This window comes from Thunnus maccoyii, chromosome 17, assembly GCF_910596095.1.
Source record: "Thunnus maccoyii chromosome 17, fThuMac1.1, whole genome shotgun sequence".
NCBI lineage: Eukaryota > Metazoa > Chordata > Actinopteri > Scombriformes > Scombridae > Thunnus > Thunnus maccoyii.
In genome coordinates, this window is record NC_056549.1 from 9,953,823 (window position 1) to 9,961,329 (window position 7,507).

General features: G+C 40.3%; 2 long non-coding RNA genes across 2 annotated transcripts; one reads left to right on the forward strand and one right to left on the reverse strand.

Annotated features, from left to right (window-relative positions):
* Window positions 1-329: 329 nt before the first annotated feature.
* Window positions 330-3,248, reverse strand: LOC121881982. The gene is made up of 4 exons (XR_006091987.1): window positions 1,736-3,248; window positions 1,525-1,622; window positions 851-1,161; window positions 330-659 (listed from the first exon to the last, which is right to left on the reverse strand). It is a non-coding gene; the product is annotated as an uncharacterized LOC121881982 (long non-coding RNA).
* Window positions 1,093-3,475, forward strand: LOC121881983. Its single transcript, XR_006091988.1, has 3 exons — window positions 1,093-1,173; window positions 3,241-3,265; window positions 3,389-3,475. It is a non-coding gene; the product is annotated as an uncharacterized LOC121881983 (long non-coding RNA).
* Window positions 3,476-7,507: the final 4,032 nt, after the last annotated feature.

Here is a 7,507-nt window from a genome sequence, read left to right on the forward strand (position 1 = left end):
CCCTTAGATGTAGTTTATTGATATAGAGACATTCATTGGTATTGGTATTGGATGTCTCAGTATTAGTAAACTGCATCTCAGGGAGCTACAGTGTGCGGACCTTCATCTTTCTTTGTTACATACATACATACATACAGTTTATGGGATGTGTGCATCTACTACACTTTTAGACATATTTAATGTATTCAATTTTAAAATACTATGGTCATAGCAAAGGCAAACCCTGTTAGTGGTGGTCGTAAAATGAGTTAAAATACAATGTACGGCACTTATTTAATGTCCACAGTGTATATTCATAACACATTCCTTAAATAATCATGACTATGCACATCTGCCTAATGACATTTAATACAGTTCGTAATATGATGATAACACATGTAGAACAGATGTAATACAGGTAACTTTGCCATTTACCAGCTAAAACACGTTGATTACAGAACCATTCATTCAAGAAACTGTACGAATCATTTAGACATATGTTTAGACATATGTTTCTTCATTGATCAGATAAAAATGAACAATGCTATTGCAATTATGAGATTTCAGGACAATTCCGGACAATTAAATATTAATAATCGCTTTCTAGTGTGTCCTGCAGTCTGGCACATCTGAAAGTTGGCTCTCTGTGTGCGGTTCACAGCTGTCTTTCTGGGAACAGCCTGAAACACAATAAAGGACACAGCATTGTTAAACTCTCAAGATGAGAACCATAAAAATCTGAATGTATTGTTTATTTTAATTTTTTTGGTCGTTGTAGGATTATGGGAAGTCATTTGACCCATTTTATGAATTGGTTCTGTACAGATTACTCTTCACCAAAATATTCTTCTTACAGCAGCAGTATACTTACTATTAAAGCTGAGTATGGATGTAGGCTCTTCTTCCTTCCTCTGGAGTAGTAGGTGGGTGTAGATTGTTTTCTGACATTACTAGGCAACAAATGTCAAAAACACTCTCATCACATGGATGCGGGCCTCTTGGCAGGCATTCCTCTCGACAAGCTTGTATTTGTTGATGGAATACTGTCTTGAGGTAGCGTGCAGTGCCAAACAGGGGTGGAAGGCTGTACATCATTAGTGGTAGTCCACTTGGAGAAACTGCATTCCTGCTGAGGCGAATTCTGTGGCAGTTCAACAGATGAGCAACTTCCCGCAGCTTCCTCTGGAAAGAAAGGTTAACTATTAACATTTATTCCTCACACATCTTTTCAAAAACCCCATGCTACTATGTACCTTGAAAGAGTTACTGGATACTGCAGTCATTCTTTCTCTCTATAGTGGCTGTGAAGAGATTCTAGTAAATTCTAATAATTGATGGGAGACAGCACACAGTCCTTCTGTGCAAAATGCATTTTAAAGTTCAGCTGAAGCTCATATAAGGTTTCAACAGAGAAAATTTAAGCTAGTGCCTTTAAAAGTTAGTCTTTTTTTGCTATTTCTTCCTTTTCTTACTATCCTAAACAGCTAAGCAAGAAAATGTTCAGTGAAAACATGAGACAGTTACTCCTGGATTTGTCTTACTTACATTGGAATTGTGTCAGAAATATGAACAGCATGGATAGGAGAAAGTATTACAGCATCCAACAACTACTGCAGTGTACAACAACGAACAGTATTGTTTTACTGTAAGACAGAATACGATTAGTCTCATCAAATGAAGTGAACCATGAAGTTAACAATTAATTCATTACTTAACTCATTCAAAGTGTTATCTTGATTCAACCAAAAGGCCTTACCTCAGTTTATTCCAGACATGTGAACTGTATTAGATTTTTGTCAAGGAAGTCCCCTGAGCAATGGTCCAGGTCCTTTAAACCTTGTATTGATCCAGTATTGTTCATAGTGTTTTCTTAAAAATCCCCACCATTGTTCAATCCAATTACTTGAGCTGGTAACGTAGCATGTCTCAGAAAACTTGTCTTCATGGTTACATGGTGTGCTCCTGTTTTCCACTTCATCAATGAACTAACCAGCAATAACCCTGGGATTGCTATTTGTGGATACGCATGTAGCCATGTGACCATACGTGCAAATCCGTCAACGGTACCATTAATAAATATATATATGGTTTTAGTTTGTCGTATGAATTGACATGCCACAAGAAGTTAGGACCTGGGTTTCTGTATAGACATTGTCTTAGACGACTCCATAGTCTCAGCTGTACTCCTTGAGGATGTAGGATTTTGTGACACCACTAAGCCAGCTTGGATGTATTTCAAATGCTTGAATTTATATCCATGAAGGAACCCTTATTGGTTTAACTGCTCCTGTAGGAAGAGAGCGACTTCCAGCAGGTTAGACTGGGCTTTTCGCCTGAACAATCCTAATGACTTGAGATGCCTGTATAACGTTGACATACTAATATTAACACATCCACATTAAGTAACATTAATATTTCCCAATGTCTCATACCGAGAAGGAAATAAAAGCAGATTAAATGTGATAGCGCCATCATTGCCTATTGTCTTATCCTGTAGCCTAGGTTAGTGACGTTACTAGGCTACCTTAACTTTTCACAATTACAAGATCCTGATCTCTTAATAACAAGACCTTTTCTCGGGATTATGAAATCTTGTCTTGTAATTATGAGATAGTAACTCATGATTATGAGATAAGGTGTCTAACTTTCTTTTTCTTGTGTGAATGCAATGCACTTCCATACCCCGTTTATTGTAGATAGCATCTCTTTAAATGCGTCATGTGGTGTCTACAGTGTATCAGTGTGACCTTGTAAATTTTGGTTAATTTGAACAGGTGCACTTTCATTATGTTTACTTTCATTATATGTGGCATCACATTATCAGCGGGGAGGATGCTAGACTGCTGTTTCTGACAGTTCAGAGTTGCATCGGAAAAAAACCATTGCCCACTGACTCTTTAAATACAAGAAGACTTCCAGAAGACTATCAAGCTTCTATTTCGAGCCTCTAAATAAAATGATTCTTTTGTTTCATCATTTTGTCTCTCCTATATGGTCTCAGTGAAAGCTGCATGGCCAAAGAGGCGCCACGGGTGCTTTCGAAGTGTCCTAGAAAAATGAAGAATACCATAATTTGATTTCATTTATGTTTGCTGCAAGCGCAATGAACAGCTTCATTGAACAATCTGTCACTGGCTAGCAATAGAGGCTCTGTGAGCTCATGCAGGATGATGCCTGAGAGCAGGAATTGTTATTTATTTACCTATTTATTAACCCAATGTTCTCTTCTGCTGTCGTTTGTACTCGGCACATCCTTTCCAGACGCAGTGATAATGAACAAATCATGGTAAGTACTGAAGAGTAGACATGCATATATGTGTCCTCAAGTGTTATGATGTATAATAAAAAATGCACTCTGCATCTAAATACATTTATATGTGCATTTTGAACAAATGTTTTCTGCATTTAGGCAGAGAGTAAAATGTGACCTTCGGGAGAGGAGTGGTGTTAAAGATGAAGAAAAGAGGAGGAGGGGCGGCCTGATAGATGAAACATCCTCTCATCTCTCACTCCGTCTCTCTTTTTATATATATATTGAAAGCAATGACCCATGAAAGAACGCAGTGCCAGCCACCACACGCCTTGGCCGTCCTTTTACTCTGTGTACCATGTGTAAAGTGTCTTTTATTCGCTCCTCCTGCCCCGCCACACCTCTCTCTCTTCCCCCCACTCCATCCAAGTGAGCCAATCAAAACGGAGCGGGATAATAAATTACGTAACGACAACTTCTGTATAATCGTCTCCCCGTCTGCCTCCATGCCCCCAGCTATGTGGACAACTAGAGGAGTGAGAGAGAAAGACAGGACAAGATGGGAGAGAGGATGCATGAGCGAAGGATGGCAAGACGGGGGGAGAGAGGGCTTGAGAGTAGAAAAGGAACAAACAGCAAAAGCAAGAGAAAATTAGAAAATGAGACATTTGACATTTAAAATGTCTTTATTGAGTCATTTAAAGTTCATGCGGCACAGCAGAGCATTTCTGCTAAAAATATGGTCGACAGAACTTGGAGTATCACACATTATACAATTAAACAACATGGTATCACTGTGTCTTTCCTTCTACATAAAGCTGTAGTTATTATCAAGGTTTTGAAAGTCAAAAAGTCACGAACAGCCTCTTCGTGCTCTACCGTGTACGTGGTAGAGATAACCGAGCCTGTCCTGCCAAGAAAAACGACATTATAGGCCATGATGTCAGACTCCAAAAACGACTTGTAGTTACATTTGAGTCACAGATGCCATCTAGTGGCCATAGTAATTATGATCCGGAGAAGTGGCGCAGTTCAGGTAACGTCTATACAAGATGTCAAATTTCCATATTTTGAGGTGGTGGGTTAGGTGGCAGATTAGAGCCTAACTTGCAAAAAGTGGACTTAGTGACCTTGCTGCAGAAGACTGCTGTCCCCCTCTTCCAATTGCGAGTGTCCCGTTACCAACCGTGAGTCAGGACAGTTGCCATGATGACAAAAGTTGCCATACTTTAAGGAAGTAGTAACTTTAACCCGTGATACAAGTGATCATTTTAACACAAATCCTAATCTTTCCCTAATCCAAACCAAACCTTAACCACAGCGTTGTCACATCATAAAAAATAATAATTTTTTAACTGTGGAAAGCACAGACAAATATTGTTGTCTTGCCGATTACTGCCGATAGAGGCGCCAGATTAGAAAACGTTCCTATGGGTCTTTCTGCGGTGCATGGTCAAACAACCTTTGTGGTCGTTTACTTTGGAGGACTTGTTGAGATAACCGGTTTTGCTTGAGCGAGTAGGAAATTGTTCCCCCCCGACTAAGGAACTGACAACACAGTAACACATTGATTAAACACAAACCACAGCCTGCCTTGTAAAGTGCAAAGAAAAGGGGAGTTAGTAATGACACTAAATATAATTGTTCAGTGAAAAGCTGGCATCCCAGGCAGGTAAAAATGGACAGGTGGATATAGTTTGTGGGCTGAAATGTGTCTCAGGAGCACCAATGTTGATGCCAGTATGATAAGCCTCAACCCTAAGCCCTCACATCTTTTGTGGGCACAGCAGACTTTATATGGGAGACCTCAAATACCAGATCACTCCCTTAGAGGCTTACAGTATTTGCAGGCTATGTAACATTGACTGACTTGACACAGAGGTCATGCAGAGACTTCTTCCCCATCTTGGCTATAACGTCTGGCTCAAGTCCCTTACAAAAAAGGGATACTGCCTATCCATTCTCTAAACATCCGAAGCCTTTGGAGACACTAAGGTCAGGTAAGGTCACCTCCACAGTCTTTTCAAACCTGCCCCCTGCCCAGTGCCCAATCCAGATGTGTCTCTTTCCAGGCTCAGTGCTAAAGGCATTAGAACCAGAGAATGATTAGACCTGTGTGAAGTAACTTGGACTTACGGGCTAAATGAACTTTAAGTTTGACATTGCTCAGAGCAAGGGCATAATTATAATGTAGAGAGCAGCTGTGTTAGCTGTGGCAACTTTGACTTTGAACTTTGACCTCAAGTATACTGACCTCCACAAAGTGCATCCAATGGGTTTTTGACATTGACATGAAACTGAAGTTGTGACTGTGCAGAAGAATGGTGAAAAAGTCAATGTTTGTGCATCTCTGAATTCAATTTTACGCGGACTTGGGTAGGAAATCTGAACCATGGGGTACAACAGGGAAACAATGTCAGAAAATCATTTTTATAATATTTATATTATGATGTAGTCCATAGCCTCCTAGATAACTGTGTTGTAGGACCATGTGCTCCTCTTCATTTTGCTGTCTACCTTGCATGAACTATTTGCTCCTACATGTTTGGGCTGAAACCATCTTTCCTGTGCATTCAAACTGAAAACTGTGATAATACTGTGCTAAAACAACCAAGAGGCTGCATTGTCAAGGTCATGGCATGTTGTTTTGGGTACTGCTGACATGATAAAATATGATTCAGGAAGACTTTGAGTTATACACCCACAAGTTTGAAGGCCTTTCAGATGCCAAAACACTGCACAGGTTTATAATAGGGGATTTTACAATTCTGGAAAGTTATCATGGGAACAATCTTTCATCATGGTGATCAGTAGATAAACAGTAGAATGTGCACTTGTGGGTATCTGGTTGTCCAATGTAGAGCCTTGCTCTATATTCTTGTATTGTGTTGAGGCAAAAGTTGAGCCAAGTTCAACTTTTTTTCCACATGACCCTGAAAGAGCTGCAGCTGTCTCATTGAAATGAATGCGGGGGCTAAATTTTGTCATGCAGTGTTGTCATCTGTCTTAATACAGTCTTAGCCTGTCAGCATCAACTTCAACCAAGTTTAATTTGATGGACTGCAAAATAAATACACCTCTCTGTGCTCACCTGTATGGTCGGTCATACTGCTCTGATGTCACTGCTCGGCAGGGGGATTATTGCCTAAAGATGTACTGTACAAGACACATGTATCACGGTAGGTGACTTTAAAAAAAGTTAGTTGCTGTCATTTTCTGAATAATAATTTGGTCTGAACAGATTACTGTATTTATCATAAAAGACATTTGCACATCTCACTGTACTGGCTGACTGAGGCTGTGGTCCATGATGTGATCTTGAGTGGTATTAAAAACAGAAAAATTAAAAAGACTGCAAGATGAGGAGAAAGAGACAGAAATGAAAGCAAGATAGAGTAAAAGAAAGAGGGAGATGAAGTATGAACCTGAGGAGTGAAAGCCTCATCAGGCGGAAAAAGGCAGCGAGATAAAGGAGAAGGAAGGAAATGAAAAGGGTGTAGTGAAAGTGAGAGGGAGATGGAGTGTGAATGTAAAAGAGGAAAACACTATTGAGAGGTGCAGGTTAGAAAAAATGAGGGATGTGTAAAGACAGACTGAAAGGGAGAGGAAGGGAGGTGGAGACACAGGGAGGGGTGCGTTAGCGGCTTCATGCCACAGTGAGTGGAGTGTAGACGGGTTCAAGGAAAACTGTGTAGATCTCAGCAGAGGCTCAGTTGGACAGAAAAGTTTGACATTGACCGGATGACATCAGACTTCAAGCTTGTATAAAGGTGTCCGTGATATTGCCTCGGCTTGACTGCCTCTAACTGCAAATGCAAGAGAATACATTCAGAATAGTAATTAGCTGCTTGATGTACAGTTTTATGTGGTGTGAAATTGGGTTTTTCAGGTGTTATTTCTCCTCGCATTTGCCGTAATTTACTCAAGGACTGTCACACAGTGCAAACCAGCTGCCATTCTCATAATTGGGAAAATTCAGCGGAGGATGGTATAATATACTCTAGTACGTATATATATATTTTTCTGCTTACAGTGACTCTGCTGGTTAGTGAGGCATGTATGACACAGAGCAAAAATGCCATCCAATTTCCTTTTTTCAAAGGGAGAAGGCACCTCGCTATCAAACGCAAACATCTCTCTGAGCCTGTCAAAACAGATTGCTCTGACACACTGGTTTGACACAAGCAAGGGCACCCTCCACTCCTCAGAGAGGTTTGGTGGAAGATACAGAGGCATAGAGACAGACAGCGCTCATAAAACCTCCTTTCACTGACAAAC